Raw genomic sequence first — 20,650 nt, forward strand, 5'->3', positions numbered from 1 at the left:
ATCCCAGGGACGGGGGAGCCTGGTGGGCTGCCGTCCATGGGGTCGCACAGAGTCGGACACGACTGAAGCGACTTAGCAGCAGCAGCAACAGTGTTGTCTCAGCTGAGGGGTGAGGAAGGTGGCATGTGTATCCTCTAAAACCTCATCTGTGATTGGCTGAGGGCTGCTTCTAAGGCTACTAACTCTCGGGCTTTTCTGATTTGATCTGAAGATGTGACGGCATGACTCCCTGTCCAGAAAGGCGCCCCCGGCAGAGTCACGGATGCTTGCGGTCAGCAGCCTGTGGGTGTAGACATGAATGTTGCAGGCATCTGAGGCGGCATCTGCCACAACGTGGTCACCTCCCGTCCCTCCTGCTCACTCAGAAATCAATGACAGGGTCACAGAAAAGGTGAAAATAACAAGCAAAGAGCCTCCTCCTTCAAGCGCTGTCATTTGAGGGAATATGTGGGTCTGTGTGCCTGTGTGTCTGTGAGCATGAAAGCAAATGTTCTCAGAATTGTCAACAGGACAATCAGGGGAGTGGTGAGCTGCTGCCTTAGTTCACGAACACTAAAGAGAAATAGATTTAGTCTCTTCATTCCACCGAAGGGTCTCCTTCCAATCATCAGTTTATCTGCGCATCTTTCCCCCAATCCTGCAAGACACACATATGACTCAGGTGGTCAGTTGTGACCAGGAGGAAAAGTGAATGTTTACTTTATGGTCCGCTGATTAAATATTTAAAAACCAATCTGCAACCAGCTGAATAAAACTGGAGTAGAGAGCTGGGGCTGTCCCAGGCGCCAGCTCCATCTTTACAAAGTGCTGAAGTCCAGAGCTGAAGCTATGAAGGCAGGAGGCTTAGAGACGCCTAACCGTTGTGAAAATCCCTCCACGTTTGTTCTCCATGTCTATCTCACAGTTTCCTTTCTGTTATAAACACATAGTGACACACACACGCACTATGATCATTTCTTGTTCCCACTTTGAGAGGCATTTTAGGATCTGGAGGAGCAAAGAACGGGTAAATTAATTTAATCACTAATTTGCAGTTTTCGGCTGAGTCCCTGAATTTTAGGATATGAAGACGACAGTGAAAGTTGCTGGATGTATGTTCAATTCATCAGTTCAGTTCAGTCACTCAGTCGTGTCTGACTCTTTGAGACCCCAAGGACAGCAGCACGCCAGGATTCCCTGTCCATCACCAACTCCCCGAGCCTACCCAAACTCAAGTCCATCAAGTCGGTGATGCCATCCAACCATCTCATCCTCTGTCATCCCCTTCTCCCCCCACCTTCAATCTTTCCCAGCATCAGGGTCTTTTCCAATGAGTCAGCTCTTGACATCAGGTGGCCAAAGATGAACATTTGGGAGGTATTAAATCACCTTTACCACAAATCCATAATTATAAAGTTTCCACTTCATTTTAGGGTCAAAGGGAAAACAATGTGGGTAAATATGTCAATCCTGATAAATGAAATTCTAGGTCCTGAAAATCAGTAAGTAACAAGCTTAATGAAAACAAGAATCTCTGTTTTTCTGGGTTGCTTTCTTTTAGCTATTCCCTACACATCTCTGTGAAAATGCTACTCAGTCCTTTGACTGGAAATACTATACGTCTCCTGTTTTTCCTCTCTTGACGACATCTTCATGTGCCCTTTTCCAAAGGGAAAACCTTTTTTTTTTTTTTTAAATCATCTCAGTCTAGTGGGATGGAGAGCAAAACCGGGGAAGTACGGGAGTGGCACTGAAATATGCAGACCTCAAAGTGTGTGAGTTCAGATGAAAGGAGTTTTGAGGCTGAATGAGTTTGGAAAGTTGAGAAGGTTCCTAGACAAGGTTTGGTTGATATGGAAATAAACAAAAAAGCAAAGAGCAAATAGAACAGGAGCGAATCTTGGACAATTTTCAGAGACAAATATATAGGCTTGGTTTTAAACCATAAGGTCAAATATTCCCTCTGTCTCACATTGGGCCATATGCTTAATCCACCAAGACGAAGGCCAGAGCAATGAGAATTAACCTCAAGGTCAGAAGAATCGATTATGACTTTGTCACAAAAGAGCTGTGTGACCTTGAGCCAATCAGATCACTGTTCTGGGCTTCACCCCAAAACAAAGGAAGCAAAAATAAAAGCATAAAGCCTATATGAAGCCTTTCAAGTTCTTTCCAGCATTGTGGATCCGTAAAATGCTACTTAACAGAAGCTTTGCCTGGAACAAAATTAAATCCAAAAGAAAAATAGCTTTTTAAAAATCATGTCTGAACATTGAATTTGTCATTTGCTTTATGACTTGCGTGAGGCTTGTTTGAAACAACTCGACAAGGTTAATTACCAGTGCAGAGTACGACTACTGTGGCGGTAGCACAAAGTTTTGTTAGGCTTGTGTGACAACATTGCAGAGTCGGTCAGCTGCATGATTGTTTGTGACTTGGTGTCCCCTTAGTTTAAAATGGCCACAGTCCTAAACATGTGTCCCCCAACCTCCACCTCTATGGATAAAGTGCATGCCATTAAAAAAATTAACAACAAAAAAAGCACTTTTCAACAATTTATTGAACTCTTTAGAAGGTGTACAGAGGGTGGAAACACAGAGGACAGGTCTTCAGGTGGCTCTGATGCCACATAAACAGAAGCCGTAAATGCTTTCTCGGAAGACTTGATATTATTCAAACACTGGCAAAAAGCTTGTCCCAAACTAAGAGAGATTCTTGACTTGGTTGAAGGATCTTGCTGAGAAGTATCAATTAGTTGTTTAAATACTTCAAACAAGTCCTTGCCTTGTCATAAAATCAAGTTCTTAAAAATGACTGTCAACTCACTTTTTGAATAACCCACAAATAGCACCTTAATATTCAAGGAGGGATGGCTCCCAGTCCCAGTCAGCCGAGCTTTGTATACATACAGTCAATTTTCGCTTACAGAAGGAAACATGTCACCACACTTCACCAGACTGAGAAAACAGAGGCACCTACCTGCAGTAAAATGCTGTTTCCCGGGAAGATTCCACTTCCTCTCCTCTGGGGAGAATAAAACCCTCTGTCAGTTGAAGGAGTATTGAACAAATGCCGTAAAAAGCGAATGCCAATTTTTCTGAGATTGTTAACAATGGTGAAGATGTTTATTTTTATTGAAGTTATTTATTCTCATTTATATGACCCTGAATAAAATATGCTAGTATAGAAGATGGCACTTGTGTCAGGCCAAACCTACTAATTCATGTACTTTGCCATACGGTGATGTGGGACATTTAATCCAGCAGAATATTTAGATTTTATCTTTTTGCAACATGAAATGACAGCAATTGAAAGCCTTATGATTTGCATAAGGAGTTTAATCTTTGTGGCCTTTCAAGAAAATGTTCTAGTTGAAAAAATGACATGGCTGGTCAGTTTCCATTGGAAGCCATTTGCTCTTGGGGACTTATGAAGGTCACTGTGGTCTAGACCAGAGGGAGATACTTTCATTTTTCCTGAAAAGCTACCTAGTTAAGTGGGATCAAAACTGTTCTCATTTGAGCAACTGCAGAGATACTGTTTTGCATGTGCTGTGTGCCCTCTCCTGTTGTATTATGATTTGGCTAATAATGTGATGTAGGAGAGGCAGGTTTGATCCCTGGGTCAGGAAGATCCCCTCAAGGAGGAAATGACAACCCACTCGTGTATTCTTGCCTGGGCAATCTCGTGGACAGAGGCGCCTGGTGGGCTCCCTATAGTTCCTGGGGTGGCAGAGTGGGACACGGCTGAGCGGCTGAGCGCGCAGCAACCTGACACCTTATGCCCGCTGTTGACTATAAAGGACATTTGATAAAATGCTAAAGAGCAGGAGGAAGGAGGTACCTAGCCAGCAGCATCAATGAAAGCAGGGCGTCTTTCTTCTGTGACGGCTTCGGCCTTTGCTGGATACGCTTCTCACGTCTCTGCTCCAGCGTTCTTCTCTCATATCAAATTTGTATATTAACTGCCAGGAAGAAAAGAAGGAAATCAAAGTGAAACTGTAATTCTGAACCAAACTGCAGAGAATTTTCTTTTTCTCAACAGAAGAGATGCAAAGGAATTGGCACCGGCACTTAGGAAATTACCCACACTTGTTTGAATGAAATGTTTTCCACCTTTAGAACCATGGTTCAACTGCTTACAATCTAAATCTTTCCAAATGTGGCTCTGCCAGCATCCTCAAATGAAAAAGAAAATTGACATCATTGTTTGAATAGTATACATTATCATTCCCTGTTAAGAACTCCATCCTTTGATGTTCCAACACTTAACAATACTCTATGTGGGGTAACAGGCCACCTGCTAATCACCACCCCCCTCCATTTTTTTTTCTGGTATTAATGATTGAATATCTTTGTTGAGTAAGTGAAGACTTAAGTGAACAGATAAATGAAAAATAGACAAGTTCTGCTACCCAGAACATAGAGACAGGAGAAGTGACCCTTTGTGAGCACTAGTGTTTGAGACTCAATGGACGTGAATTTCAGCAGCTCCTGGAGATAGTGAGGGACAGAGGAGCCTGTCGCGCTGCAGTCCGTGGGGTCACGAAGAGTCAGACAGGACTTAGCAACTGAACCAGAGCGGCAACAGAGCGAGGGCACCCCCTCTGTGGCCACAGAAAACTGGCCGCTCTGGGGAAACGCCTAGAGGTTTCCTTACAGTTGCTCTCTGGGTGGGCTCAGCATGGGGACAGGCCATGGGCAGAATGCCAAAGGAAGAGCCTTCCAGGGCTGGGGAGTCTCTCCTCCCAGCTCCCGCCCAGCAGGCTTATCTCAAGTCAGCTGTCCGCCTGGATCCAGCCCTCTCACAGCTCCCGCAGAGGGGCCAGTGTGCTCGGCCGCCCCGCCGTGTCTGCTCGCTGCCCCCTCTCTGCTGTCCTCAGGTCTGGGGCTGGTGGGCCCTGAGGTCCGTGCCTCCTGGGTCCTGGCGGCTCCCCTACACGCTTTACAAACTCTCCCCAATGCTCCTCGGGTCTGGGGCTGGTGCCCTGAGGCCGCTGCCTCCTGGGTCCTGGCAGCTCCCCTACATGCTTTACAAACTCTCCCCAAAGGGTCCTCATCGGAGCGTGCAACCTGTTTCCTGCTGGACAGTACCCTGAGCCGCACGGCAACTCGTCACCTTAGGGAGTGAGTGAACCGATGTTTTGCTCTATCATACGTTTTGTGCATGTTGCTGTGGGGGTGACTTTGTTACCTCCAAATTTCCTAGAAGTATTTCTCACAAACAGACAAAGTGCCACTGAATGGGATGATACTCAAGTATTAAGTTCATGAGTTACAAAGCAACACATTATAGTACACTATACTACATTCTCATACCCTACATTACATTATAATACACTACAGTAGTTGTGTGTGTGGGTTAGTTGCTCATGTCCAACTCTCTGCAGCCCCACGGACTGTACCCCCCAGGCTCCTCTGTCAGTCGGATTCTCCAGGCAACAGTACTGGAGTGGGTTGCCATGTCTCCTCCAGGAGATCTTCCCCACGCAGGGGTCGAACCCAGGTCTCCTGCCCTGCAGGCAGATTCTATACTGCCTAAGCCACCAGGAAGCCCATTTATATTAATTATTGGGTTGGCCAGAGGATCTTACAGTAAAACCTGAGTGAACATTTTGGCCTACCCAGTTTATTAATTATTTGACTATATTGTATTACATTACATTACACTACACTACATTCAGTTCAGTCAGTTCAGTTCAGTCACTCAGTCATGTCTGACTCTTTGCAACCCCATGGACTGCAGCACGCCAGGCCTCCCTGTCCATTACCAAGTCCTGGAGTTCACTCAGACTCACGTCCATTGAGTCAGTGATGCCATCCAGCCATCTCATCCTCTGTCGTCCCCTTCTCCTCCTGCCCCCAATCCCTCCCAGCATCAGAGTCTTCTCCAATGAGTCAGCTCTTTGCATGAGGTGGCCAAAGTACTGGAGTTTCAGCTTTAGCCTCATTCCTTCCAATGAACACCCAGGGATGATCTCCTTTAGAATGGACTGGTTGGATCTCCTTGCAGTCCAAGGGACTCTCAAGAGTCTTCTCCAACACCACAGTTCAAAAGCATCAGTTCTTTGATGCTCAGCTTTCTTTATAGTCCAACTCTCACATCCATACATGACCACTGGAAAAACCATAGCCTTGACCAGACAGACATTTGTTGGCAAGGTAATATCTCTGCTTTTCAATATGCTATCTAGGTGGGTCATAACTTTCCTTCCAAGGAGAAAGCCTCTTTTAATTTCATGGCTGCAGTCACCATCTGCAGTGATTTTTGAGCCCCCCAAAATGAAGTCTGACACTGTTTCCACTGTTTCCCCATCTATCTGCCATGAAGTGATGGGACCAGATGCCGTGATTTTAGTTTTCTGAATGTTGAGCTTGAAGCCAACTTTTTCACTCTCCTCTTTCACTTTTATCAAGAGGCTTTTTAATTCTTCTTCACTTTCTGCCATCAGGGTGGTGTCATCTGCATATCCGAGGCTATTGATATTTCTCCTGGCAATCTTGATTCCAGCTTATGCTTTTTCCAGCCCAGCGTTTCTCATGATGTACTCTGCATAGAAGTTAAATAAGCAGGGTGATAGTATACAGCCTTGACGTACTCCTTTTCCTATTTGGAGCCAGTCTGTTGTTCCATGTCCAGTTCTAACACTACATTACATAGTATTATACCAATCTTTTGTTAAAACTACAGAACACATGTAAACATTTCTGAGAAAGTAGATTGTTTGAGACTTTTATTTTCTTCCTTGCTTTTTTCCTGCACACTTCAAACTTTCTACAATAAATATGTGCTGTTTTTGTCAATAAATATTTAAAAACTATTAACCACTTGGGCAGAATCCCAAACACATATTGCTTTCTACGCCAGAGCTGACTGAGCCTTATTTAGGGTGCTGTTTGCACACGTACCCTCGTGCTCTTTCTCTCGGTAGAGCTCTGCAAAGACATATTTCTGGCTGGGAGGATATGTGAGGGTCACATGAGCCCTGGTGGCTGCTGTCGTTCCCAGATGAGACCCTGAACCGTTCTGCACCGTTTTCCTCAGCCCACCTCCCCTCTAGCTCTTTGCCCTTCTTCCAGCCCTCTCTGCACCTTTGGTCCCCAGGACGATCCTCACTCTCCCTCTTTCTCTCCTGACCTGCCTCCAGCCATGCCTGGGCCCAGGGGGCTCCTTGACTCAGTCTCCCGGTCCTCCACCTCGGGTCTGCTCCCGGGCCCCCAGTCACGCCCGTCTCTCCTGCACTGTGCTTCTCTGAGGCTCCTCATGGTCACTGCCCTGCGGTTGGGCCAGGCTCCATCCCCTCTGTGTCCACACCTCGTCATCAAGGGCCACCCTCCCCCAAACCTGTATCCTCTTCCTGGGGAGGGCTTGCGTGGTCTAACTCATACCATGTGCCTTGGATGAGATACGAAGTCCTGACTTTGTCTTGGGTGAGAAGCCTCCCTGTGGGGTATGTCTGTGATAGGTGGATTCTATGAGAAATTGTGCCTGAGCAAAACCATATGCGGTTTTATTGTTTAACTATGCTATGTTTCGAGTACGTGAAACTAACGTGTCAGCATAACTTACATGGACGCTTCATGACAGTATATCTCAGCCACCTCACACCCGCAACGGGAGTTTCAGGGAGTTCTGTGCCTTTTGTATATGTGACACAACCATTTACAGATCCAAACCTGGGATCATTGTGAAAGAGGCAGGCCATTCCACATGAAGAAAAGTTTCAGCAAATGAGGGGAAAAAATCCCACGGTTCAAGCAATCAAGGATACAGAGGGGCTTCTGAACAAAACAAGGGGCGTGTCCTCCTTCATCTAAGAAATATGGGAAGGTCCTTACCGAAGTTTATTAAATCTTGTACTAAAGGGGAAGAGTTCACCAAACTCTAGGCAACCTCCTTTTGCAGCTAGTATTAATAACTGAGCACGCACACAAAAGTGCAGTATTTGGAGAAACAAAAGGGAGCTCTGTAGATCAACATTCTTTACCCTGTGAAGGACTCTCTCGCATGTAGTATTTCTGCGGCAGGTTCTGGCGGTGCCCTGGTTGCAGGCCCTCAGGCCCTCACACTCCCACCTGTGCACTGCGGCCTGACTCCTAACAGCCTACAACTGCGCCTTCGCCAGTGACTCTCTGGCTGGAAATCACCCTAGTGGTGTGCAACGTACCCTCTGAGGCCTTCCCTAACAGGTGACTAATAACGATGGGGATACCAGGATCCTAACTCCCTTGTCCCTTGACTGATACTCTACACCGTATCCCGCCTAGTCCCTGGGGTCACGCCTCATCACTCGCTATAGTGACCGCTTGACTAACGCGCCTCTGCTGGGCGTCTTTCCTTCCCTGTATCCCCTGACCTCCGGCACACCCTGTACCCACACCTGTCATATGAACCAAACCCTGTTTCCAATGTTTCCCAGGGGAAGCAGAGCACGGCCAGCAAGGGTCCTGAGGTTATAGCCCAGCTTTGAAGGATCATGGCAAATACCTGCCCTGCTCCCCTTCAGTCGTGTCTGACTCTGTGCGACCCCATGGACCATAGCCCGCCAGGCCCCTCTGTCCATGGGATTCTCCAGGCAAGAATGCTGGGGTGGGTTGCCATGCCCTCCTCCAGGGGATCTTCCCAACCCAGGGATCAAACCCATGCTTCTTATGTCTCCTGCACTGGCAGGTGGGTTCCTTGCCATGTTCTTCCGTGTGGATATTTGCCAGTGTAGACAGGAAGGGGCTGCTGAAACAGCATGCATTTTTCATGTCTCTCTAAGGTTCTGTTGTAATGAAATAGTTCTTCTGGTTAGTAGGCATGTATGAGAAGCTGAGGATACTAAACCTTCCCTTTTTATGTGAAGTTTGGAAGCTGGTCACATTCAGAATGGCATGTCCCCAACTTTATTTCCATGATAGAAAGACAGTGGGCAGGACTGTCAAACAACAGGCGTTCTTGGTTACACAGTCCAGCCTCCCACGTAGAAATAAAAGCAAGCAATTAATTAAACATTCCCTCGACCAACAATGGCTTAAGAGAAGAAAAACATCCAGTGAGGGGGAAAAATAATTTCATGAAACTCCAAAGTTATTAAAAGTCTAAAAGCTGAAAGCCCTCCAGTTCTGCTCTGCTTCTCCTCTCCTGGTTGGTGGCAACACCTCAGCACACATTGCGCTCTGGACCAAGTGTGGTGCTTGTGTAAACTCTCTGTAATGAGTGGCGACTCGTAGCTCTGCATAAACACGTTGCACTGTGTTTATAAACTTTCCTTTCTCTTTATATTTGAAAATGTTAGGTGGCAAGCCATCGTACATGACCCTGCTTGTCTTCTCTCTCCTATTTGTTCTTTTTTCGGAAGCAGTGTACATGAGGGTGACTGGTGACTCCTTCTTCACTGAAACTAGTGTTCAGTGTGTGTGCGTGTGTGAGTGATCGGATGGGATGAGAGTTATAGAGCAAGCAAGGTGGAGTAAATTTGAGAGAGAATGGGAAAGAGAATGGTGATACTTAGAAAAACAATGTTTTGAGATGTAAACTTTAACATGAAAGGACTTTAACTTAAACTGAGGATAATGCAAAGTATAGAAAAATGTGAACTGAAATTTTAATGCTCATCAAGTGTTTGGAACTGTGGTACTTCGTACAGTGACTAGTATCCACCAATGGCTAAATTTAAATTAGTTCAAATGAATCCAAATTAAAAATTCAGTTAGTCATTAGATGGGTCGCATTCAAAACCTTCAGCAGACGTGTGAAGCTAGTGGACAGACCTAGTAAGGAGACAGAATATTTCCATCACTGCAGAAAGCTCAGTTGGGTAGTCTTGGTCCAGAAAGTGAAGTCTTTCAACATCGTACACAACAGACGTAACTGCGTGCTATCATCTGATGAAGCATATGGAAATTCTGCCATCCTCCACCCCATTTCCTCTTTCTTCCAGAGACTTGAAATAGGAAGAAAAAAACCCACAGATCTACAAAAAAGATAGAAAAGACAAAGAGGACCGTTGTAAAAATAAGACGCTTTGAAGAATCTGAAGCAGATGTTATGCTGGGAGCTAGTATGTACTATGGGACCACCTGTGCCCACTTAATTCTGTCCAAGATCATTTCCTCCACAGTTACCATGAAGAAGCACGGAGATTCAAGGATTTAAGGATATTTGATGGGGAGTCAGGGAAGACAAAAGCAAGAGTGAGGTGTACATAGCGATAACAGTCCATTCCCAGCGGGCATTCCTGGCTCCCTGCCCAAAGCTTGACTGGCTGGCAGGGCCACCACGCAAAGCCATTCCATACGTCCACATTTTGCATAAGACATTACAGCTTAGCTACTGCTGGTACATATATACATATACGTGTAGAAGTGAAATTTGTGTGTGAAGATAGTCAAGGACCATTCTTTTATCCCACCAGCAACCTGTTTGGCTACCCATGTTTCATAGTATTTCAGTGATTCTGAGCTTGGCTCAGATGGTATGTTTTAACCCTTTCCTTGCAGTGACTTGCTCATTTTCTGGCACAACTCTTAACTTGACTATTCTCAGTGAAGGAAGTTGGCCAGTATTAACTCACTGATTCTAATTATTGAAGGTGTTCTATTGCTGGACCCAGAGCGACAGAGTGAATTATCTGAGGAGTAATATGAACTTTCTCTTCAAAAACAAATTACCTGGAGAAAGATACATTCCTCAGAAGATGCCATCATTTTTCTTCTGGAAAAGTTACTGGTTCCCATTAACGGATGTAAATCAGAAAATCTAACTGCACTGGAAGAAAGACCATTCTGGAGTTGATGTGGACAACCCGCTCTAGTGACAGTGGGATCTTGATAGAAATTGAATAGGAAGTATCAGCCAACTGAAAAAACACCCCCTCTGAAAGCTCAAATAGAGAGTAAGTGCTGTCCCAGACCGATGATTTGCTGGCATCTTTGATTGTTCTCTTGGCTTGGCATAATTCTTCTCTCTTTGTAGAAGAGGGCTCGTTTTTCACATTTTCTCAGCCAATGTTTTCCCTCCTGACCCATAGAGAGAAACTTGAGAACATCGGCTGCATTTTCTGCCGATTCTCCACACGTGCGACGCTCAGGGAAGGAAGACAAACACTTCGAATGGAAACTGCAGGATGAACTTTAGGATGCGAGCCACAGATTTCTCAGTCCATTCAGCTGTTCATCTGCTTATTCGTTCAAAAAATCTGTGTGAGGTGCTGTGCTATGAGCTGGAGATCCAAGGAGAAAGGTATACAAATCCCCTCTCTTGAAGACTGCATTCTAGTAAAACATAATAACCAGGGAGATTAGCTTCCTACTGCTCTTGCAACAAATGACCACAACTGTGATGGCTTAAATCTGCACACGCTTATTATCTTAACGATTCTGCAGGGCAGAAGTCTGACATGGGTCTTGCGGCACTGAAAAGTCCCTCTCTGGGCCCTTCTAGGGGAGAGCTCTCTTCTTCACCTTTCCCGGCTCCTACAGGCCTCTCCCCTCTGTCATCAGAGCCTCAGGGGCAGAGCCCAGGCCTTCCCACGTCACACTGCTTCGGTCATTCTCCAACACCACAGCTGTGCTTGACCACAGGGTCAAGGAGGGGTCCTTTACTTTTAAGGGTTCACATAGTCAGACTGGGCCCACCGGGATGCTCTGCCCATTTCAAAGGTCAGTAATCACATCTGCAACGTCCCTTTTGGTTGTGCAAGGTATTTATCCACAGGCTCTAAGGATTCGGGCAAAGACATCTCCTGGAAGCCGTTGTTTTGCCCACCATATCATGTGCACCAACGAAATTAAAACAATTGTTACAATGAGGCATCACCACACACTCGTCAGACTGGCCATTATCAAAACGTCTACAAATAAGAAACGCTGGGTAGGATGTGGAGAGAAAGGGACCCTGTTAGTGGGAACGTAAATTGTTACAGCCACTATGGAGAACAGCATAGAGATTCCTTTAAAAATAAAAACAGAACTACCATATGACCCTGCAATCCCACTCCTGGGCATATAACTGGACAAAACCACAATAACCTCCAATTAAAATAAATTTACATTTTAAAAAAAGATACGTGCTCTCCAATGTTCATTGCAGCACCATCTACAATAACTGCGACATGGAAGCAACCTAAATGTCCATCAAAAGCGGAGTGGATAAAGAAGGTCTGGGAAAGCTGGTCAACCACCTGTAAAAGAATGAAACTAGAACACTTTCTAACACCATTCACAAAAATCAACTCAAAATGGATTAAAGATCTAAACATAAGACCAGAAACTATAAAACTCCTGAGGAGAACATAGGCAAAACACTCTCCGACATAAATCACAGCAGGATCCTCTATGACCCACCTCCCAGAATACTGGAAATAAAAGCAAAAATAAACAAATGGGACCTAATTAAAATTAAAAGCTTCTGCACAACAAAGGAAACTATAAGCAAGGTGAAAAGACAGCCTTTGGAATGGGAGAAAATAATAGCAAATGAAGCAACTGACAAACAACTGATCTCCAAAATATACAAGCAACTCCTGCAGCTCAATTCCAGAAAAATAAATGACCCAATCAAAAAATGGGCCAAAGAACTAAACAGACATTTCTCCAAAGAAGACATACAGATGGCTAACAAACACATGAAAAGATGCTCAACATCACTCATTATCAGAGAAATGCAAATCAAAACCACAATGAGGTACCATTTCACGCCAGTCAGAATGGCTGCGATCCAAAAGTCTACAAGCAATAAATGCTGGAGAGGGTGTGGAGAAAAGGGAACCCTCTTACACTGTTGGTGGGAATGCAAACTAGTACAGCCACTATGGAGAACAGTGTGGAGATTCCTTAAAAAACTGGAAATAGAACTGCCTTATGACCCAGCAATCCCACTGCTGGGCATACACACCGAGGAAACCAGAATTGAAAGAGACACATGTACCCCAATGTTCATCGCAGCACTGTTTATAATAGCCAGGACATGGAAACAACCTAGATGTCCATCAGCAGATGAATGGATAAGAAAGCTGTGGTACATATACACAACGGAGTATTCCTCAGCCATTAAAAAGAATACATCTGAATCACTTCTAATGAGGTGGATGAAACTGGAGCCTATTATACAGAGTGAAGTAAGCCAGAAAGAAAAACACCAATACAGTATATTAGCACATATATATGGAATTTAGAAAGATGGTAATGATAACCCTGTATGCGAGACAGCAAGAGACACAGATGTATAAACAGACTTTTGGACTCTGTGGGAGAGGAGAGGGTGCGATGATTTGGGAGAATGGCATTGAAACATGTATAATATCATATGTGAAACAAATCACCAGTCCAGGTTTGATGCAGGATACAGGATGCTCAGGGCTGGTGCACTGGGATGACCCAGAGGGATAGTATGGGGAAGGAGGTGGGAGGGGGGTTCAGGATGGGGAACACGTGTGCACCTGTGGTGGATTCATGTTGATGTATGGCAAAACCAATACAATATTATAAAGTAATTAGACTCCAATTAAAATAAATTTAAATTTTAAAAAAGAAGGTCTGGTGTATATATATATATATATGTGTGTGTGTAGATATACACACACAATGGAATACTACTCAGCCATGAAAAAGAATGAAATTGTGCCATTTGCAGCCACATGGATATTCCCAGAGATTATTATACTAAGTGAAGTAAGCCAGACAGGGAAAGACAAATGCCAGATGCCATTACCTCTATGGGGAATCTAAAAAAAGATACAGATAACTCGTATACAAAACAGAAATAGACTTGAAGACATAGAAAACCCACTTATGGTTACCACAGGGGAAGTACGGGACAGGAATTAATTAGGAGTTTGGGATTAATGTACACATGCTACTCTATATAAAATAGATAGCCAACAAGCACGTGCTATATAGTACAGGGAACTTCATTCAATATTTCATAATAACTTATAAAGGAAAATCTGAAAAAGAATATGTGTTTGAAATATGTTTCAATATTATTCAGATTTGAATATTTGAGATATTCAATATTTCATAATAAACTGTGATGGAAAAGAATTTGAAAAAGAATATATATATATATATGTTTGAATCATTTTGTTGTATGCCTGAAACTAACACAACACTGTAAATCAATTATGCTTGTAAAAAAAATCACAAAAAGAGTGTCTTTGATGAAGAAGGAAAAATTACTGCTATTTAAAAAAAATAGTTGCATGTCACGCTGAGTGTTGCAAAAGGAACAGAGAGGGTGATACGAGAGAGAATAAGAGTAGGGCACTCACTTTAGCGCGGGTAGGAGAGGCATTTCTGAGAAGGTGGTATCTAAGGCGAGCACTGAGGGCCTTCCCAGCAGTCTCCATGGTAAAGAACCGCCTGCCAGTGCAAGAGATGTGGCTTGGATCTCTGGGTCAGGAAGATTCCCTGGAGGAGAAAATGACAGTTCATTCCAGTATTCTTGCCTGGAAAAATCCCACGCACAGAGGAGTCTGGCAACTACAGTCCATGGGGTTGCAAAGAGTCGGACGCAGCTGAGCCACTGAGGCCACATGCACACTAAGGGGTGAAAGGAAGCTCCCTCATTCAGTCAGTGGAGCTGGGCTGGGCGTGAGATCTGGCAGACCCTATCCTCCCCGGCAGCGATGGGTACGTGACATTGCTTGGGCCCCTGGAGCTCTTTCCTAAGACTTGCAAGCTTCGTTTTCCAGGGAAAGTGTTTTATTCTTCTCTGTGGTGGATCTTGTAAGTATGAAATCTTAGCATAGTCATCAGTGCTCTTCGCCTTGCAGAGAACATTGCTATAAAAAGGAAAGCTGGCACGTAGAGTTAAACAGACACAGAAGATGGCAAAAAGCCTTTTCCTCGAAGTAAAACTCCTGACGGTATTATTTAGGATTCTTTTGGTGTTAAATGTTAGAAACCGAAAACCTACCTTAAGCAAAGAAGTGAAATATAACTCTGGCTGCATGGTGGAAGCCTGGTCTCTCAGGCTGGCTGGACTTCCTGTGGTCTCATGAACCTCTGGTGCATTTCACTCTTTTGTTCACAAACCACAGGTTTCTATCTTCAGCAACCAAAGTAATCCTAAGTAGTGCAACAGCAAGGAATTCTACTTTGAGAAACTACAGCCCACCCAGAGCTCTCCATGAAGTCTGATAAACACTTTAAAACTGGGATGAAATGTTATTACTGGCTTTTATTTTTTATTCCAAAACCACAGATACCTCTTCGTATCACTTTATAAGAGCTGGCTTTGCTTATTTGTCTGATTATTTGTGATCAGAATGCATTTGTGATCTCCACAAGCTAGCCATTTTCTCTCTGCTTTTTAAAACATTGTGAGATACAGCATACATATAAAGTGTACATGTGAAATACATAGCACAGCTTAAAGGATCGTAAAAGGTAACAGTAAAGAGACGACTTGCAATGGCCAAGCCTAGAAACGGGGACAGTCTCTGCTTTGAACCTCCTCTTGCCGCTGTATGCATACATCTCCCTTCCTATCCTCCAAATGTAACCACGATCCTGAGTTTTCTGCTAACCGGGCTTCTATTTTTCTTTAGAATATTACTGCGTACATGTATGCCTTCCCAAGCGATGGTTTTTAATTTGCCAATTTTAACATTTATGTAAATAGACTCTGTAAAATACATTCATCTACTACTTGCTTTTGTTGCTCAGCACTGAATTTTGAGACTCATTCAGACTGATATGTATAGGAGTTCGTTCACCTCCACTACTATATACTAAACCATGCTATGACTATGTAACAATTTACTTAACACAGTTCTACTGAAGATGGACAGTTGGATGGTTTCTAATGCTTGCTATTATAAAACACGTCACCTGGGGCACATGAGTAAGTTTCTCTGCTGTATACACCTAGGGGTGCAAGAACTGAGACATAGAAAAAGAGCATCTTCAGCTTTAGGAGTAATTCCAAGTAGGTCTCCAGAACAGCTGCAGCGTTTTATAACCCAAGCAGCAGTGTATAGCATACAGCACTGCTTCAGGCTGCAGCTCGAATGTGTATTGTGAGACTTTATTATTATTATTAGCCTTACTATTATTAATAACTTGTTGGTTGTGAAATGGTATCTCACTGAGATTTTAAATTGGATTTTCTTAAGGATACTGATCACTTTTTGCAGGTGTATGGGAAAAGTATCATCTTTCTTCTGTAAAAGCATGTTTGTATGAAAATGTATATTTTGAAATAGAATTATCAGCTTATTGGTATTGCAGTATTTCACTGAGTTTGTGAGTTGCCTTTAAATATTCCATTTTTTAATAAACAAATTCTTAATTTTAATGTAGTAGAACTTATTGCCTGGGGTTTGTATTCTTCTGTTTGATTCTCTATATCTGCGTTCACCAATGCTACCTGTTTTGATTCCTAGCAGTGGAGTAAAAAGTCTTGATATCTGGTAGGACTAGTATATTCAGCAGTATATTGATTATTCTTGGCCATTTGCCATCCTTGTAAACTTTAGAATTACTTACCAAGTTCCACAAAAATCTCCTTGGAATTCCAACTGAAACTCTACTTTATCTAGAGATTAATTTGAGGAGAATTATCATTTTAAAAATATTGTCTCCTTATCTGTGAATATGGTTGGTATTTCCATTTATTTGATGTCTATGTTGGCTTTCAAATTTAAAAATTTTGTTCACATAAAGGCCTTACATTTTGTGTTTGATCTTTCTAAATAGGTTATATTTTCACTGATATTTTAAATTGTATTCCTTTTAAATTATATTTTCTGTTTGCAATTGGTGCATAAATGACAATTGGTTCTTGTTAACTTTATGTTTGACAACCTTGCTTAATACTTTTTAAAATCTATTATTTGAAGAAATCTTGTGCTTTTTATATTTACACTTTTAGCGTACAATCATAAGGAAAAAATAAGTAAAGGTTAGAAAGGAACAGAGTATTTTTCATTTTCCTCAAATGGCTGTTGTCTTACCACCTATGAAATAGATAATCTTTCCTTTTAAAAAAAATGTATTTATTTATTTGGCTGTACCTGGTCTTAGTCCCCAACCAGGGCTAGAACCCAGCCGCCTGCGCTGGGAGTGTGGAGTCTTAGTCCCTGGACCACCAGGGAAGCCCCACGTTTGTTTCTTGATTTGAAATCTTTATTCTTTGTATTTAAGAAAATTGTGGACACTCCACCAAAAAATCCTATAAATAGACTTTTCCTGATAGCAAAAGAAAATGCTTTAACATTTTACTGTGGAGTGGTTGTTTGTTGTAGGTTCATGATAGGTAACTGTTATCAGATGAAAGAGAGTCCTCTTTCCTGAGAAGCCTTTAAAAATTGGCTTCCCTTGTGGCTCAGATGGTAAAGAATCTGCCTGTAATGCAGGAGACTCAGGTTTGATCCCTGGGTTGGGAAGATCCCCTGAAAAGGGAGAAGGCTACCCACTCCAGTATTCCATGGACAGAGGAGCCTGGGGGGCTGCAGTCCATGGGGTTGCATGGTTGAATTTTATTAAATGCCTTTTTTTTTCTTTTTAACATCTATGGTGATTGTATGATTTTTTCTGTATTCTTTGAATGTAGGAAGTTATTCTAATACATATTCTATTGCTGCACCAACCTTGCATTCCTGGAATAAATCCATTAGTCATCAGGAGTTATCCCTTTATACAATGCAAGATTCAGTTTCATAATATTTCGTTTAGAATTTTTAGTATATGTTTATGTGTGAAATGATCTATATATTTTCTTGGTTTTTAAATTGTTTCTTTCTTGATGCTATTAGTAAGTTCATACTAGTCTCATACAGTGAAGAGTATTTTACTCAGCTATTGCCACGGTAATGACTCCATTGTCTCGATGGTTTGCAGCTACTTTTTCTCACGTTCTATGTTATATTATAATTCTTGTTGTCTTTGGCGAGCTCAGTTGGACTCTGCCTTATGTGCTTTTTCATTCTAAAACCCAGGATTAAAAAGTAAATCATTCAGCACATGCTCTTTTCAGGACTGAAGATGGACACCATAAAACGCAGGAGCCAGACTTAAAGGGGCAGCCACCACATTTTCTCATTATTCACTGGCTGGTTGTATGGAGAAGCTCAGAGTCAGTGAGGTCAGACCTTACACTCTGTCCCTGGAGAAGCTTGACAAAATGGGATTAGGGAACTGTTAATAAATAACAGCTTACCATAGTCATCCCTTCTTGATCACAAAAACTTTCTTTTTTCTGCAAGTAAAATACACTTACTTGCTCATGAAAACATCCAAAAATGTCACTCAAATATGGCATTAAGATCTAGATCTCCACCGGATTCAACCTATTTTACTTTTGAGATCCAAGCACACAAAAAGATATCTTATGTGTAAGATGTCCTTCCCTCACCCTGCACCATCTCCAACAGTGGACCAGAGTTCAGTTCAGTTAAGTTCAGTCACTCAGTCGTGTCTGACTCTGCGACACCATGAATCGCAGCACGCCAGGCCTCCCTGTCCATCACCAACTCCCGGATTTCACCCAGACTCACGTCCATCGAGTCAGTGATGCCATCCAGCCATCTCATCCTCTGTTGTCCCCTTTTCCTCCTGCCCCCAATCCCTTCCAGCATCAGAGTCTTTTCCAGTGAATCAACTCTTCGCATGAGGTGGCCAAAGTATTGGAGTTTCAGCTTCAACATCAGTCCTTCCAATGAACACCCAGGACTGACCTCCTTTAGGATGGACTGGTTGGATCTCCTTGCAGTTCAAGGGGATCTCAAGAGTCTTCTCCAACACCACAGTTCAAAAGCATCAATTCTTTGGTGCTCAGCTTTCTTCACAGTCCAACTCTCATATCCATACATGACCACTGGAAAAACCATAGCCTTGACTAAGCAGACCTCTGTTGGCAAAGTAATGTCTCTGCTTTTGAATATGCTATCTAGGTTGATCATAACTTTTCTTCCAAAGAGTAAGCATCTTTTAATTTCATGGCTGCAGTCACCATCTGCAGTGATTTTGGAGCCCCCAAATAAAGTCTGACACTGTTTCCACTGTTTCCTCATCTATTTCCCATGAAATGATGGGACCAGATGCCATGATCTTCGTTTTCTGAATGTTGAGCTTTAAGCCAACTTTTTCACTCTCCTCTTTCACTTTTATCAAGAGGCTTTTTAGTTCCTCTTCACTTTCTGCCATAAGGGTGGTGTCATCTGCATATCTGAGGTTATTGATATTTCTCCCGGCAATCTTGATTCCAGCTTGTGTTTCTTCCAGTCCAGTGTTTCTCATGATGTACTCTGCATAGAAGTTAAAATAAGCAGGGTGACAATATACAGCCTTGGTGTACTCCTTTTCCTATTTGGAACCAGTGTGTTCCATGTCCAGTTCTAACTGTTGCTTCCTGACTTGCATACAGATTTCTCAAGAGACAGGTCAGGTGGTCTGGTATTCCCATCTCTCTCAGAATTTTCCACAGTTTATTGTGATCCACACAGTCAAAGGCTTTGGCATAGTCAATAAAGCAGAAATAGATGTTTTTCTGGAACTTTCTTGCTTTTTCCATGATTCAGTGGATGTTGGCAATTGGATCTCTGGTTCCTCTGCCTTTTTAAAACCAGCTTGAACATCAGGAAGTTCACAATTCACATATTGCTGAAGCCTGGCTTGGAGAATTTTGAGCATTACTTTACTAGTGTGTGAGATGAGTGCAATTGTGCAGTAGTTTGAGCATTCTTTGGCATTGTCTTTCTTCGGGATTGGAATGAAAACTGACCTTTTCCAGTCCTGTGGCCACTGCTGAATTTTCCATCATTGTTGCTAGTGTAACAATTTGGAAATTCCTCTAGGAAAATGTGGTGCAGCCCCCTACTGTGGAGGTAGGAAGTGTTTCTTCTTGCCTCCTTCCTTTCTCTCTCTCTTTCCTTTCTCTCTTTCCTTTCCATATTTCTGCCAGCCAGGCATTGAACCCAGGCCCCAGGAGTGAGCATGCAGAGTCCTAGCCACTGGACTGTCAGGGAGCCCCAGGAAGCATTTCTGGATTAGACTCCAGGCATGGCTGCTGGGGAGGAGTCTCACAGTCTAGTGACCTTCCCGCCTCCCTAACTATTCCTTGGGTCATCTTTCCTGTTTCATAACCTTCCACAGTGGCATCTATAAAGGGCTACGATGTCTGCAGCTCAGGTGTATTGAATAGTCACAGTCTCTTGGTAACCCATGCTGTTGACATTTTTGGAAACAAAATTATCTTAAATACTTAAAAAAAAAAAGCTTCCTTTCCCTGTGCACAATGATGTGAGATCGCCGTTTTTTTTGTGAGATGCCACTCTCAGTATCATCTGGGGTCCTTTGAGCTGAGCAGGATTCTTACGGTAGTCTCAGGCCTTGGGCCATTCTGCCTAATTGAAGCGTGTTTACAGGGAGTCATCTTAACCCAATCAGAGGATTTAATGAAAATATGTTAGCTAAGATTTTCTTATTTGGTCTTTTCTCCTAGTCTATATTTTAATGGCCACAATCTTAGCCCTGTGACTGTGGGCAAATTTGAATAAGATTTACCATCTGGAGATGAGTAACAGCTGTAATTTTTAACCCTTCAACTTCTAGAATTTCCAGACTCTCATTTTCCATCTTACCTCTGCAATAACTTGAAAAGCAGAAAATACCTAATAAACTATGACTTGGGCAGAAAAGTTATAAGAGAAAGCATGTCTCCAGAAAGAACTTTTAGGTCAGTT

This window comes from Ovis aries, chromosome 1 (assembly GCF_016772045.2).
Source record: "Ovis aries strain OAR_USU_Benz2616 breed Rambouillet chromosome 1, ARS-UI_Ramb_v3.0, whole genome shotgun sequence".
Lineage (NCBI taxonomy): Eukaryota > Metazoa > Chordata > Mammalia > Artiodactyla > Bovidae > Ovis > Ovis aries.